At 48.1% G+C, this 14,655-nt stretch overlaps 2 non-coding genes and 1 pseudogene across 2 annotated transcripts; 2 read left to right on the top strand and 1 right to left on the bottom strand.

Moving 5' to 3' along the window:
• The first annotated feature begins 3,612 nt into the window (after positions 1 to 3,612).
• Positions 3,613 to 3,824, top strand: LOC121283749. The gene has a single exon (XR_005944377.1). It is a non-coding gene; the product is annotated as a small nucleolar RNA U3 (small nucleolar RNA).
• Positions 3,825 to 9,784: 5,960 nt separating this feature from the next.
• Positions 9,785 to 9,999, top strand: LOC121283745. Its single transcript, XR_005944373.1, has one exon. It is a non-coding gene; the product is annotated as a small nucleolar RNA U3 (small nucleolar RNA).
• Positions 10,000 to 14,469: 4,470 nt separating this feature from the next.
• Positions 14,470 to 14,655, bottom strand: LOC121283753 (annotated as a pseudogene).

Raw genomic sequence — 14,655 nt, 5'->3', positions numbered from 1 at the left:
CAACAGCTTTGGTAAGAGAATAAATGCTTTAAAATAGGTTTAAAGATTGTATCCATAAATGTACGTAGCATTAAATCTACTATGCGATGTGTTGCAACCTTGCCAAGGTTAAAGCTGACTTGTTGTTTCTGCAGGAGTGTGTGATACCGCACCTCAGCTCCTACAGGCAACGGTCACGATGGTGGTCCCATGGGCCATTGATCTGGTCGGGGGGAAACGACACTCGTTCATGCAGCCTGGGGATTCTGCTGCGGGGAGGCAACTTCACCGTCTCCAAGGTTAAGGAAGTGGTGGGCGGGCGCCTCCTTGTAGCAGACGTAATGTACAAGAATGCTCCATTCCGGTTAATTGACGTGTACACCCCTTCACAAAGGGGCCAAGCGGCTGGAGGTTTTTCAGCAGCTCCCAGTGCTGCTGGCGACCTCCAGGCCAGTCGTTCTGGGCGGTGACTTCAACTGCATCATCGATGCGGTTGGACGATCCAGCAGGGCCGACAGCAGATTGGACGCTACGTCCAGATCCCTGATGGAAACAGTTAAGGATGCCAAGCTGCACAATGTCTTCAGCAACCCTGCAGACGGAGCACAGCGTAGATACACCTGGTCGCGGCCAGACGGGTCCATCCGTTCCAGGATAGACTTCCTGTTTGTGTCCCGTGCATTCGCAGTCAGATCCACCGACGTCAAGCCGGTGTTCCTCTCTGACCACTGCCTCCTACTGGCTGATTGCCACTTAGAGAAGGACCAGAGGGTGGGCAGGGGGGCATGGAAGCTAAACGTGCAAATACTGACCCCAGAGAACATTGAGGAGCTCAAGAGGGATTACCAAAGTTGGAGAACCGTGAAACCCCTCTTTGAGTCCCTGACACACCGGTGGGTAGCGATCAAGGGAAACATCAAGAGGTTTTTCATCCTCAAAGGCACCCAGAAAGCTAGAAAGGAACAGAGGGAAATGTCCCGACTCCAGAAAAACATGCAGAATCTGCTCCGGCTGTGGTCGATGGGGGTCGACGTCAAGGAGGAACTCCAAGAAGTGAAGAGCCAGCAATCTTCGCTCTTTGCCTCGGAGGCCTCCAAGATCATCTTCCGTTCCAGAGTCCGCTCCGTGGAGCAGGATGAGACCTGCTCAGGTTTCTTCTTCCAAAAGGTACACAGGAAGAGCTTTGTGATCAGCAGCCTGAAGAAAGAAGACGGCTCAGTAAAGTCATTGCAGTCTGACATTTTGAGGATCAGCAAATTCTTTTATGTCGGATTGTATGACTTGAAGCCCACAGACAGCATGGCCTCCCAGTCCTTCCTGTCCTCTATCACGGAGGTCTTAGACGACAGTACACGGGAGAGCCTGGACAAACCGCTAACTCCTGACGAACTGACTAAGGCCCTTGAGTCCTTCAAGAAGATTAAAACTCCTGAAAGTGACAGCTTCCGGCGGAGTTGTATTCGGCTCTGTGGGACTGGATCAGCCCAGACCTGCTAGAAGTGTACGAGAGTATGCTCCTGGCCGGCAGTATGTCAGAATCCATGAGGAAAGGCACTACCACCCTCATTTACAAGCACAAGGGGGAAAGGGAGGAAATTAGAAATTGGTGACCCATTTCACTGTTGAATGTGGACTATAAGATTCTGTCCAAGATCATCGCCAATCGGGTCAAATACGCACTGGAATTGGTGATCCACCCCGACCAGACCTGCACCGTGCCGGGCAGGAAGATCTCTGACAGCCTCGCGTTGCTTAGGGAAACGATTGCCTATGTACAGGATAGGGGTGTGGATACCTACCTCATCAGCCTGGATCAGGAGAAGGCCTTTGACAGAATATTGCATACCTACATGGTGGATGTGCTCTCCAAAATGGGGTTTGGGGAGGGAATTCACAATTGGATCCAACTGCTCTACACTAACATCAGTAGCGCAGTCTCAATCAATGGGTGGGAATCAGATAGCTTTCCAATTAAATCTGGAGTCAGGCAGGACTGTCCTCTCTCGCTGTTCTTTTCATGTGTTGCATAGAACCCTTTCCTGAGTCCATCAGGAAGGATCCAGGCATAAGAGGAGAGACGATCCCAGTCAGTGGAGGCACTCAGATCAAAGCCTCCCTGTACATGGACGATGTCGCCGTCTTCTGCTCGGATCCGCTGTCGGTGCGTAGACTGATCCACATCTGCGACCAGTTCAAACTAGCCTCGGGAGCCAAGGTAAATCGTGGGAAGAGCGAGGCCATGTTCTTCGGGAACTGGGCTGACCGATCCTTTGTCCCCTTCACCATCAGGGCTGACGGCCTGAAGGTGCTGGGGATATGGTTCGGAGGGACCATGGCATGCATTAGAAACTGGAAGGAGCGAGTGCCTATGGTGAAAAGGAAACTGGGCATGTGGGAGCGACGCTCCCTCTCCATTGCGGGTAAGAACCTGGTCATCAGGTGTGAGGCACTCTCGCTATTGCTGTATGTGGCGCAGGTCTGGCCCATTCCACACTCTTGAGTGGTGGCGATCACCTGAGCCATCTTCTGCTTTATCTGGAGGTCGAAAATGGATCGTGTCCGCAGGGATGTGATGTACAAGCCTCTAGATAAAGGGGGAAAAAACGTGCCCAACATCGCCCTCATACTGATGGCCACCTTTGTGTGTGGGTGCATCAAGCGGTGCGTAGACCCTCAGTATGCAAATACCAAGTGTCACTACGTGCTGAGGTTCTACCTGTCCCCGGTGTTGCAAATGATGGGTCTGGCCATGCTGCTGCAGAACGCTCCAAGTAGTTGGACCGTGCCATACCAGCTGTCCCTTGTGGAAAAATTTATGCAGAGAAACACCTTTGACCACAAGTCCATCAGGCAGTGGTCGGCATGTAACGTCTTAGAGACCCTGAGGGAAAAGGAGAAAGTGGATCCTGTGGGATCGTTCCCCGAGCAGACTGTCAAAGTCATTTGGCAGAGTGCCTCATCGCCAGAACTTTCCAACAAGCACCAAGACGTAGCTTGGCTGGTGGTGAGAAAGGCCCTCCCCGTCAGATCTTTCCTACACACCAGGAGTCTCATCCCCTCGGCACGTTGCCCTCAAGGTGGCTGTGGTGGGGAAGAGACCGTTGTTCACCTCCTTGTAGATTGTGCCTTTGCAAAGAAGGTCTGGAGAGAGGTGCAGTGGTTTCTGTCGAGGTTCATCCCGAGCAGTTCTGTGACACAGGACTCTGTGCTCTAAGGGCTGTTCCCAGGGACACACACCAAGACAAACATCAACTGCAGCTGGAGGATCATCAACTCGGTGAAAGACGCTCTTTGGTCAGCTCGAAATTTGTTGGTTTTCCAGCGCAAAGCGTTGACCCCGACCGAGTGTTGCAGACTGGCACATTCCAAAGTCCAGGACTACGTCCTGAGGTATGCACTAAAGCTTGGGGCAGCTGCCGCAAAAGCGCAATGGGGAAGGGTCGCTGCCTAAGACCTTTCTGCCACACTGCACCAAAGGACTGGGAACTGTGTAGAGCTCTACAGCTCAAAATGAATGTCTGCAACTGATTGTAATATTCATTGTTTGTACTGATACACCTTGTGATACATTTTGTGAAGGTTGAACCTGATTGTACTTTTGTGATGGTGATTTTGAAATGGTTTGGAATGTTGTTGAAGATATTTTATGAATAAAGTATATTTTTGCAAAAAAAAAGTGTTTTTAGAGTGTTTGGTTTCACAAACCACGAGGAGGATTTATAGTGTTCTCTTCTGAGCAGGAAGCAGACATTGGGTGTTGCTTTTAGCAGCTGCTCTCTGTCATTGATGAGTGTTCCTTCTCAGTCTTGTAGAGAGCTGGAGGAAGAGAACACAGTCTGAGTGGTTTGTCTATCAGTTAATAAAGAATAGTATTGCTTATTTTCTGGAGCAATGTTGTGGATCCAGCTAGGAATCAGGCTCTTTTGGATCTAGTAATGAGGTATGCTCAATAAGTGATCTCAGGGAAACAGTGACTATAACATGGTAGAAATAAGCGTTCAGATTGAGAAACTGGCTGGAAACAATTATGCTGAATTCAAATAATGGTGATTACAAAGGAACGAGGACAGAGTTGGCTGGAGTGGACTGAGAAAGGAGTTTAGCAGAAAACACAGTTGATGAACAATGCCAGACATTTAAGAAACTAGTTCATGACTCACAGCAAAGATATATCCCAGTGAGAAAGAAGGATTCTAGAAAGGGGGTAAACCAACCACGATCAACCAAGGAAGTTAAGGATAGTATCAAATTGAAAGAAAAAGCATACAATATGGGAAAGATTAGTGGTAAGCCAGAGGATTGGGAAAGTTTTAAAAACCATCAAAAGATGACCAAAAAATAATAAACTTTGGGAATAAGCTTTGAGGGTAAGCTAGCTTGTTTGAAAGTTCTGGCAATGAGGCATTCTGCAAAATGACTGGCAGCCTGCTTGGGGAACCATCTAACAGAATCCACCATCTCCTTTTTCCCCAGGGCCTCTAGTGCGTTACGTGCAGAGCACTGCCTGATGGACTTGTGGTCAAAGGTGTTTCTCTGCATACATTTTTCCACGAAGGACAGGTGGTACGGCACGATGCGACTACTTGTAGCATTCCACAGGAGTGGAATCCTTCGTAACACCTGAGACCGGTAGAACCACAAACACTTGGTGTTTGTGTACCGACGGTCTATGCACAGCTTGAAGCAGCCACACGCAAAGGTGGCCATCAAGATGAGGGTGATATTGGGCATGTTTTTTCCCCCTTTAATTAGAGCTTTGTACACCATGTCCCTGAGATCACAATCTATTTTCAATCTCCAGATAAAATGGAAGATGGCTCAGGTGATCGCCACAGCGCAGGAGTGAGAAATGGGCCAGACCATCTGCCGAGAGTGCCTCACACCTGATGACCAGGTTCTTGCCCACAATGGAGAGGGATTGTAGCTCCCACATGGCCAGTTTTTTTTTCACCATGGCTACTCGCTCCTTCCAGTTTCTAACGCATGCCCTGCTCCCTCTGAACAATATATCCAGCACCTTCAGGATGTCTGACAGTGAAGGGTGGAAAGGATTGGTCAGCCCAGTTCCCAAAGAACGTGGCCTCGCTCTTGCCAAGATTTATCTTGGCACCCAAGGCCAGATCGAACTGGTCGCAGATGTGGATCAGACTGCGTACTGACCGCAGATCCATGCAGAAGACGGTGACGTCATCCATGTACAGGTTAGGCTTTGACCTGAGTGCCTCCATTGCCTGGTATCATAACTCCTCTTATGCCCAAATCCTTCCTGATGGATTCAGCAAAGGATTCTCTGCAACACATGAACAGGACAGAGGAGAGGGGGCAGCCCTGCCTGACTCCTGTTATGGCACGGCTATGGTAAATGCCGAGCTGCCCGAATCCCAAAGGGAAACTTGAAACTGCTGCCGAAGTGGTTTTTGCAATTTTGTGTAGTATGAGGAGAGGTTCCGAAATCAGAAAAGGATGTCCCCAACTACTCGTGATGATTTTATAGTAGAGTAAAGGTTTATTTTTAAAAAAGCAAAAAGAAAACACAGTTAAACTTAAACACAAGAATGGCTTCAAACAGTAAACAGAACTTTAAAACAATTCCACAAGATCTTAACTACCCTCAGAGATAACCTTCCCCTTTTCTGGTCAGCAACTATCATTATAGATTAATAAATCTAAAGAATTCGAGTAATTTTTACCACACAGTACCATTTTCCTTGGGGTGTCCCCTGCGACTGACAGCAACTGGTTCTCCAGGTCTGGCCTTGTTCACACTGTCCTGGGAGGTCTGACCAGCTACCCTGCTGACTTCTGGGAGACCTAAGCAGCTACCTCCTTACCTAGGCCTCAGCATTTCTTTAAATGTATTCCCTCCCTTTGACCTCTCTGTTGTTTCAACCAGTCTCTTCAGAAATGCTTTCTTCCCAGAATTGATTAAACTTGTTTCTTTACTCTAGCTCTTAGACTTAACAAAAACAAGCTCACCCTATCTTTACCTTACTTACACCTTTTACAACCTGCATATATCCCCCTTTGAACTAAAACAACTCAATTCAAAACAACTCCTATTATTGCTTTATGTAAAATTCTGATTGAAGTCCCTCTTGGTTTATTAACATATTAAAACCACTTCTTACAGTTGGTTTTAAGGTCTTGCAGTCACTCTGGCTCTTACTCCAATTACCACACCAACAGCCTGTCTTCCAGTACATAAGAAATATGACAGTGTTATTACCAGATGAAAAATATTACAATTTCTTGGCACTACAGATTTTATTGGAAAGCTTTCTGATTTCCACCCATTGACTGAAACTGCGCTTTTAATGTTTATGTAGAGCAGTTGGATCCAATTGCGGCTTTCCTCCCCAAGCCCCATTTTGGAGAGCGCATCCACCATATAGGTGTGCAAACGTCTGTCAAAGGCCTTCTCCAAGTCCAGGCTGATGAAGCAGGTGCCCACACCCCCCCGTCCCGTAAATTAGCAATTGTATCCCTGAGTAGCACGAGACAGTCAGAGATCTTCCTACCAGGTGCAGCACGGGTCTGGTCAGGGGAGATCACCAACTCCAGAGCAGACTTGGCCTGATTGGCGATGACCTTGGATAGAATCTTATAGTCCACATTCATCAGTGAAATGGGTTGCCAATTTCTAATTTCCTCCCTTTCACCCTTCTGCTTGCAGATGAGGGTGATAATGCCTTTCCTCATGGATTCTGACATGCTGCTTGCCAGAAGCATACTCTTATACACTTCCAGACTGGTTGATCCAGTCTCACAGAGCCAAATACAACTCAGCTGGTAAGCTGTTGCCTCTGGGGGTTTACCCTTCTCATTGGACTCAAGGGCCTTAGTCAGTTCATCCAGAGTTAGCTATTTGTCCCCCAGACTCTCCTGTGTACTGCGGTCTAAGACCTCTGTGATAGAGGACAGGAAGGGCTGGGAGTCTGTGCTGTCTGTGGGCTTCACGTCATACAATCTGGCATAAAAGGATTTGATAATCCTCAAAATGTCAGACTAACGATAACTTTACTGAGCCATCTTCTTCCTTCGGCTACTGATCACAGAACTCTATGCACCTTTTGGAAGAAGAAACATGAACACGTCTCATCCTGCTCCACAGAGCGGACTCTGGACCGGTAGATGATCTTGGAGGCCTCTGAGGCAAAGAACGAGGCTTTCTGGCTCTTTACCTCTTGGAGGTCCTCCTTGACATTGACCCCCAACGACTGCAGCCGGAGTAAATTCTGCATGTTTTTCTGAAGTTGGGACATTTCTACCTGTTCCTTTCTAGCCTTCTGGACACCTTTGAGGATGAAAAACTTCTTGACGTTTTCCTTGATTGCTTCCCACCAATGCATCAGGGACTCAAAGAAGGGTTTCACAGTTCTCCAACCTTGGTAATCCCGCTTGAGTTCCTCAATGTTCTCTGGGGTCAGTAGTTTCACGTTCAGCTCCCATGCCCTCCTGCTGACCCTCTGGTGTTCCTGTAAGTGACATAGGCCAGTAGGAGGCAGTGGTCAGAGTAGGACACTGGTTTGATGTCAGTGGATCTGACCGTGAATGCTCGGGACACAAACAGGAAACCTATCCTGGAATGGATGAACCCGTCTGGCTGTGACTAGGTTTACCTACGCTGTGTTCTATCTTCAGGATTGCTGAAGACGTTGTGCAGCTTGGTATCCTTTACTGTTTCCATCAGGAGTCTGAATGCGGCGTCCAGTCTGTTGTTGGTCTTGCCGTATTGTCCAGCCGTATCAATGATGCAGTTGAAGTCACCGCCCTGAATGACCAGCCTGGAAGTCACCAGCAGCTGTGGGAACTGCTGAGGGACCACCAGGTGCTAGCTGTTTTGAGCCAGGGCATACACGTTAAATAGCCGGAGTGGAGCATTCTTGTATAATACATCTGCTATGAGGAGGCACCTGCCCACCACCTCTTTAACTTCAGAGATGGTGAAGTTGCCTCCCCACAGCAGAATACCCAAGCCAGAGGAATGTGAATCATTTCCTCTTGACCAGATCGCTGGCCCATGGGGCCACCATCGCGACCATTGCCTGTAGGAGCTGAGGTGCGGTATAGCACACTACTGCAGAAGCAGCAGGTCAGCTTTGACCTTGGTGAGGTAAGTAGTAGCAGATTTGACGCTATGCATGTTAATGGACACAATCCTTATCTCCATTTTAAAGCATTTTGTCATTTAACAGACCTGTTAACTTTCACAGTCCCAGTCCTTTGATCTGTTCCTGCATACCCATAGTTTTTGCAAATTGTGTCACTTTTGATGGGCTGAGGAAACCGTCCTGTCTGCCCCATTGGAAACGTTCCGCACAGGTAACATCAGGGGGTTCGTGCAAGGAGTAAGTTATTGGAAACATAAGAACATGTTGTTGGAGAACATAAAAACATAAGAACCAGGAACAGGAGTAGACCATTCAGCTCCTCGAACCTGCATTGCCATTCAGTAAGATCATGGCTGATCTGCTTGTGTTTCGAATTCCACCATCTACCCCCGATAAACTTTGATTCCCTTTCCTAACAAGAATCTATCTACCTCTGCCTTAAAAATATTCAATGACCCCGCCTCCACTGCCTTCTGAGGCAGGGAGTTCCAACGTCACAAAACCCTCAGAGAAAACAGTTCTCCTCTTCTCTGTCCTAAAAGCGCAGCCTTGTCAAGGCCCTTCAGGATCTTGTACATTTCAATCAAATCATCTCTCGCTCTTTTAAACTCTAGTGGAAACAATCCCAGACTGTCCAACTTTTCCTCATAAGGCAACCCACTCATTTCAGGTATCAATCTAGTAAACCTCTTCTGAACCGCCTCCAATGCATTTACAAATTTCCTTAAATAAGGAGACCAAAACTGCACATAGTTCCCAACCTTGTTGATATACCTGGTGAGGAAGGTGAGCACGACAGGAACATGGGGGTTGTAGAAGTGCACAGTCACCACACAATCCCATTGTGACAGCAGAGTAAAGAGTGGCTCCGCTGTGAGGATTCTCATCCGAGGCAGGTCTCTCTTCTCCTTGAACACCTTCAGGAACTTGACACGGACAGCAACTTTCTTGAAGGTCACATCGAAGTATCCAGCGCTGGGGAAGTCGTGCAGGCAGTAGATCTCCGCAGCTTTGAATCCACAGGATTCCAAAAGGATTCTCTTAATGAAGAAGGCACGGTCAATGGGTGTACCTCCTTCGCTGTCTTTCACTGCCACCCTAACGGTGTTATGTACCCCCTCGTTTGCGGCTCGACTGGTTGCAGCCATCACCTCTTTAAGTTCCCAATGTTAAGCACTGAAGCCCCTTCAAAGGGGAACAAACAACCGCAGAAGAGCTTCCAGTACAAAAGGGCAAAAAGGCCAAAGCCTTTGCTTGAAAATCCCCAGTGAAAGAAATGACACCCACACAAATATCACTGTTCTTTCAGATATTTTATGAATAAAGTATATCTTTGCAAAAAAAAGTAACACTTCCCGATAGTTATTTGACTGACTTGTTCAGCAGCTGTACAACATCACACTATGAGTGGTGAAAATGAAAGAGATATGTCAGGTGACACAGACTGCGTGGTGTGAGTGACAACATTTGATTGGTGAATTGAACATATTATGGAAATCAGAGTTTGCGAATCTGATGGTTTCAATGTTACATTTGGGAAAATAATTTGTTTTTGTATATTTATTTTGGCATACAATTGTAGGTTAAACAATCAATGAAAATATAAATTGAAGAAGCAATAAATTAGATTGCCAGCCCCTGACCGTGGTATGTATCTGTGGTATTGCCACTTGAGCTCCTGGGTTTTGCTTGTTAAGACTATACTCTTAGGGATCATTTCTATAGTTTTTTTCTTGAGAAGTGTGTTTCTAGAGTGTTTGGTCTCACAAACCATGAGGAGGATTTACAGTGTTCTCTTCTGAACAGGAAGCAGACATTGGGTGTTGCTTTTAGCAGCTGCTCTTTGTCATTGATGAGTGTTCCATCTCTCTTGTAGAGGGTTGGAGGAAGAGAACACAGTCTGAGTGGTTTGTCTATCAGTTAATTAAAGAATAGTTATAAAAACAAAAAAAACTGTGGATGCTGGAAATCCAAAACAGAATTACCTGGAAAAACTCAGCAGGTCTGGCAGCATCGGCGGAGAAGAAAAGAGTTGACGTTTCGAGTCCTCATGACCGTTCGACAGAACTTGAGTTCGAGTCCAAGAAAGAGTTGAAATATAAGCTGGTTTAAGGTGTGTGGGGGGGGGCGGAGAGAGAGAGAGAAATGGAGGGAAAAAAACAAAAAAACTGCGGATGCTGGAAATCCAAAACAAAAACAAAAACAGAATTACCTGGAAAAACTCAGCAGGTCTGACAGCATCGGCGGAGAAGAAAAGAGTTGACGTTTCGAGTCCTCATGACCCTTCGACAGGGTCAACTCTTTTCTTCTCTGCCGATGCTGCCAGACCTGCTGAGTTTTTCCAGGTAATTCTGTTTTTGTTTTTGTTTTAGAGAAATGGAGGGGGTTGGTGTGGTTGTAGGGACAAACAAGCAGTGATAGAAGCAGATCATCAAAAGATGTCACCAACAATAGAACAAAAGAAACACATAGGTGTTAAAGTTGGTGATATTATCTAAATGAATGTGCTAATTAAGAATGGATGGTAGGGCACTCAAGGTATAGCTCTAGTGGGGATAGGGAGAGCATAAAAGATTTAAAAATATATTTAAAAATAATGGAAATAGGTGGGAAAAGAAAAATCTATATAATTTATTGGAAAAAAACAAAAGGAAGGGGGAAACAGAAAGGGGGTGGGGATGGAGGAGGGAGCTCAAGACCTAAAGTTGTTGAATACAATATTCAGTCCGGAAGGCTGTAAAGTGCCTAGTCGGAAGATGAGGTGTTGTTCCTCCAGTTTGCGTTGGGCTTCACTGGAACAATGCAGCAAGCCAAGGACAGACATGTGGGCAAGTGAGCAGGGTGGAGTGTTAAAATGGCAAGCGACAGGGAGGTTTGGGTCATTCTTGCGGACAGACCGCAGGTGTTCTGCAAAGCGGTCGCCCAGTTTACATTTGGTCTCTCCAATGTAGAGGAGACCACATTGGGAGCAACGAATGCAGTAGACTAAGTTGGGGGAAATGCAAGTGAAATGCTGCTTCACTTGAAAGGCGTGTTGGGGCCCTTGGACGGTGAGGAGAGAGGAAGTGAAGGGGCAGGTGTTGCATCTTTTGCGTGGGCATGGGTGGTGCAATAGGAGGGGGTTGAGGAGTAGGGGTTGATGGAGGAGTGGACCAGGGTGTCCCGGAGGGAGCAATCCCTACGGAGTGCCGATAAGGGGGGGGTGAAGGGAAGATGTGTTTGGTGGTGGCATCATGCTGGAGTTGGCGGAAATGGCGGAGGATGATCCTTTGAGTGCGGAGGCTGGTGGGGTGATTAGTGAGGACAAGGGGGACCCTATCATGTTTCTGGGAGGGAGGAGAAGGCGTGAGGGCGGATGTGCGGGAGATGGGCCGGACATGATTGAGGGCCCTGTCAACGACTGTGGGGGAAAACCTTGGTTAAGGAAGAAGGAGGACATGTCAGAGGAACTGTTTTTGAAGGTAGCATCATCGGAACAGATGCGATGGAGGCGAAGGAACTGAGAGAATGGGATGGAGTCCTTACAGGAAGCGGGGTGTGAGGAGCTGTAGTCGAGGTAGCTGTGGGAGTCAGTGGGTTTGTAATGGATATTGGTGGACAGTCTATCACCAGAGATTGAGACAGAGAGGCCAAGGAAGGGGAGGGAAGTGTCAGAGATGGACCACGTGAAAATGATGGAGGGGTGAAGATTGGAAGCAAAATTAATAAATTTTTCCAAGTCCCGACGAGAGCATGAAGCAGCACCGAAGTAATCATCGATGTACTGGAGAAAGAGTTGTGGAAGGGGGCCGGAGTAGGACTGGAACAAGGAATGTTCCACATACCCCATAAAGAGACAGGCATAGCTGGGGCCCATGCGGGTACCCATAGCCACACCTTTTATTTGGAGGAAGTGAGAGGAGTTGAAGGAGAAATTGTTCAGTGTGAGAACAAGTTCAGCCAGACGGAGGAGAGTAGTGGTGGATGGGATTGTTCGGGCCTCTGTTCAAGGAAGAAGCTAAGGGCCCTCAGACCATCCTGGTGGAGGATGGAGGTGTAGAGGGATTGGACGTCCATGGTGAAGAGGAAGCGGTTGGGGCCAGGGAACTGGAAATTGTTGATGTGACATAAAGTGTCAGAGGAATCACGGATGTAGGTGGGAAGGGACTGGACAAGGGGAGAGAGAAGGGAGTCAAGATAACGAGAAATGAGTTCTGTGGGGCAGGAGCAAGCTGAGACGATGGGTCTACCGGGGCAGTTCTGTTTGTGGATTTTGGGTAGGAGATAGAATTAGGCCGTCCGAGGTTGGGCGACTATCAGGTTGGAAGCTGTGGGAGGAAGATCCCCAGAGGAGATGAGGTCAGTGACAGTCCTGGAAACAATGGCTTGATGTTCAGTGGTGGGGTCATGGTCCAGGGAGAGATAGGAGGAAGTGTCTGCGAGTTGACGCTCAGCCTCCGCAAGGTAGAGTTCAGTGTGCCAGACAACAACAGCACCACCCTTGTCAGCGGGTTTGATGACAATGTCAGGGTTGGACCTGAGAGAATGGAGTGCAGTAAGTTCAGAGAGAGACAGGTTAGAATGGGTGAGAGGAGCAGAGAAATTGAGACGACTAATGTCGCGCCGACAGTTCTCAATGAAAAGATCAAGAGAAGGTAAGAATCCAGAGGGAGGGGTCCAGGTGGAGGGAGAATATTGGAGGTGGGTGAAAGGATCCGTTGAATGGGGAGAGGACTCCTGCCCAAAGAAGTGAGCCCGGAGACGAAGACGGCGGAAGAAGAGTTCAGCATCATGCCGAGTCCGAAATTTATTGAGGTGAGGGCGTAAGGGTATGAAACTAAGTCCTTTGCTGAGCACTGAACGTTCAGCATCGGAGAGGGGAAGGTCAGGGGGTATAGTGAATACACGGCTGGGGCTGGGATTGGAAGATGGGGTGGGGACGGAGGGACAGGCAGGGGTGGAGGGTCCTAGATGGGTGTTGGTGTCGATGAGTTGTTGGAGCTTGCGTTCCTTAGCACTTGAGAGAAAGAGAAAAAGTTTCTTGTTGAGGCGTCGGATGAGCCGAAGAATAAAATGAAACTGGGGGCACGCGCAGCTTTGAAAAAGGGTACGGTGGTGCTGCTGGAGGGATAGGTCGAGTGTGTTCATATGGCGGCGAATGGCACTGAGTGTGGATTTCAGAATGTGACGGGAACAGCAGTCCGAGAAACGTTTTATGTCCCGGAGATACCTGTAATCCTGGGTGGGTTCGAAACATGAGGGGTGGAATTTCAGTTGAAATTCACGTGGGGTAAGTCGGAGACGGAGACAGTCACTGAGAAAGGAGATATGGCTGTGAAAGCGGGTTTTAGTAAACACTAAAAGAATAGTGTTGTTTGTGCTCTAGAGCAATGTTGTGGATCCAATGAGGAATCAGGCTGTTTTGGATCTGGTAATGAGGCAGGTTTAATAAATTATCTCAGAGGAACAGATGCCCAACTGTGACAAGCCAGGGACAACTCTTTGTACTGGAAGACCAGAAGATTTAGGCAGACCAAAGAGCGTCTTTCAATGGGTTGATGATCCTCCAGCTGCCGTTGATGTTTGTCTCGGTCTGTGTCCCTGGGAACACCGTAAGAGCACAGAGTCCTTGAGGGTGACCTCCCAGTCAGATCCCTCCTACATGCCAGGAGCCTCATGCCATCCGCATGCTGCCTTCGAGGTGGCTGTGGTGGGGAAGAGACCATTGTTCACCTCCTTGTTAATGTGCCTCTCCAAAGAAGGGCTGCAGTGAGATGCAGTGGTTTTTGTTGAGGCTCATCCCGAGCAGTGCTGTGACACAAGACTCTGTGCTCTACGGGCGTTCCCGGGGACACCGACCCAGCGAAAGGGGGCTCAGGTGATCGTCACCGCGCAGGAGTGAGGAATGGGCCAGACCTGCGACAAGTACAGCAACACCGAGAGTGCCTCACGCCTGATGAGCAGGTTCTTACCCACAATGGAGAGGGAGTGTCGCTCCCACATGCCCAGTTTTCTTTTCACCATAGCCACTCGCTCCTTCCAATTTCTAACGCATGCCCTGGTCTCTCGCAACCATATTCCCAGCACCTTCAGGCAGTCTGACCTTACAGTGAAGGAGATAAAGGATCAGTCAGCCCAGGCACTCTCGCTGTTGCTGTATGTGGCGCAGGTCTGGCCCATTCCTCACTCCTGCGCGATGGCGATCACCTGAGCCATCTTTTGCTTTATCTGGAGGTCGAAAATGGATCGTGTTCGCAGGGACACGATGTACAAGCCTCTAGATAAAGGGGGAAAAATCGTGCCCACATCGCCTTCATCCTGATGGCCACCGTTGTGTGCAGCTGCATCAAGCTCTACGTAGACCATCAGTACACAAATGCCAAGTGTCACTACATGCTGAACTCAGACTGCGTTCTCTTCCCCCAGCTCTCTATAAGAAAGAGAGAGCAGGAACTTTCATCAATGGCAGAGCAGCTGCTAAATGTCCTCTTTCTGCTCAGAAGAGAACACTATAAAACCTCCTCATGGTTTAAGAGGCCAAACATGCTAGAAACAAATTTTTTTTGGAAAAATATACTTTATTCAT

This window comes from Carcharodon carcharias, chromosome 10 (genome assembly GCF_017639515.1).
Source record: "Carcharodon carcharias isolate sCarCar2 chromosome 10, sCarCar2.pri, whole genome shotgun sequence".
Taxonomy (NCBI): Eukaryota; Metazoa; Chordata; class Chondrichthyes; order Lamniformes; family Lamnidae; genus Carcharodon; species Carcharodon carcharias.
The sequence above is the reverse complement of the archived record's forward strand: the minus strand, read 5'-3'. Positions and strand labels throughout refer to the sequence as shown.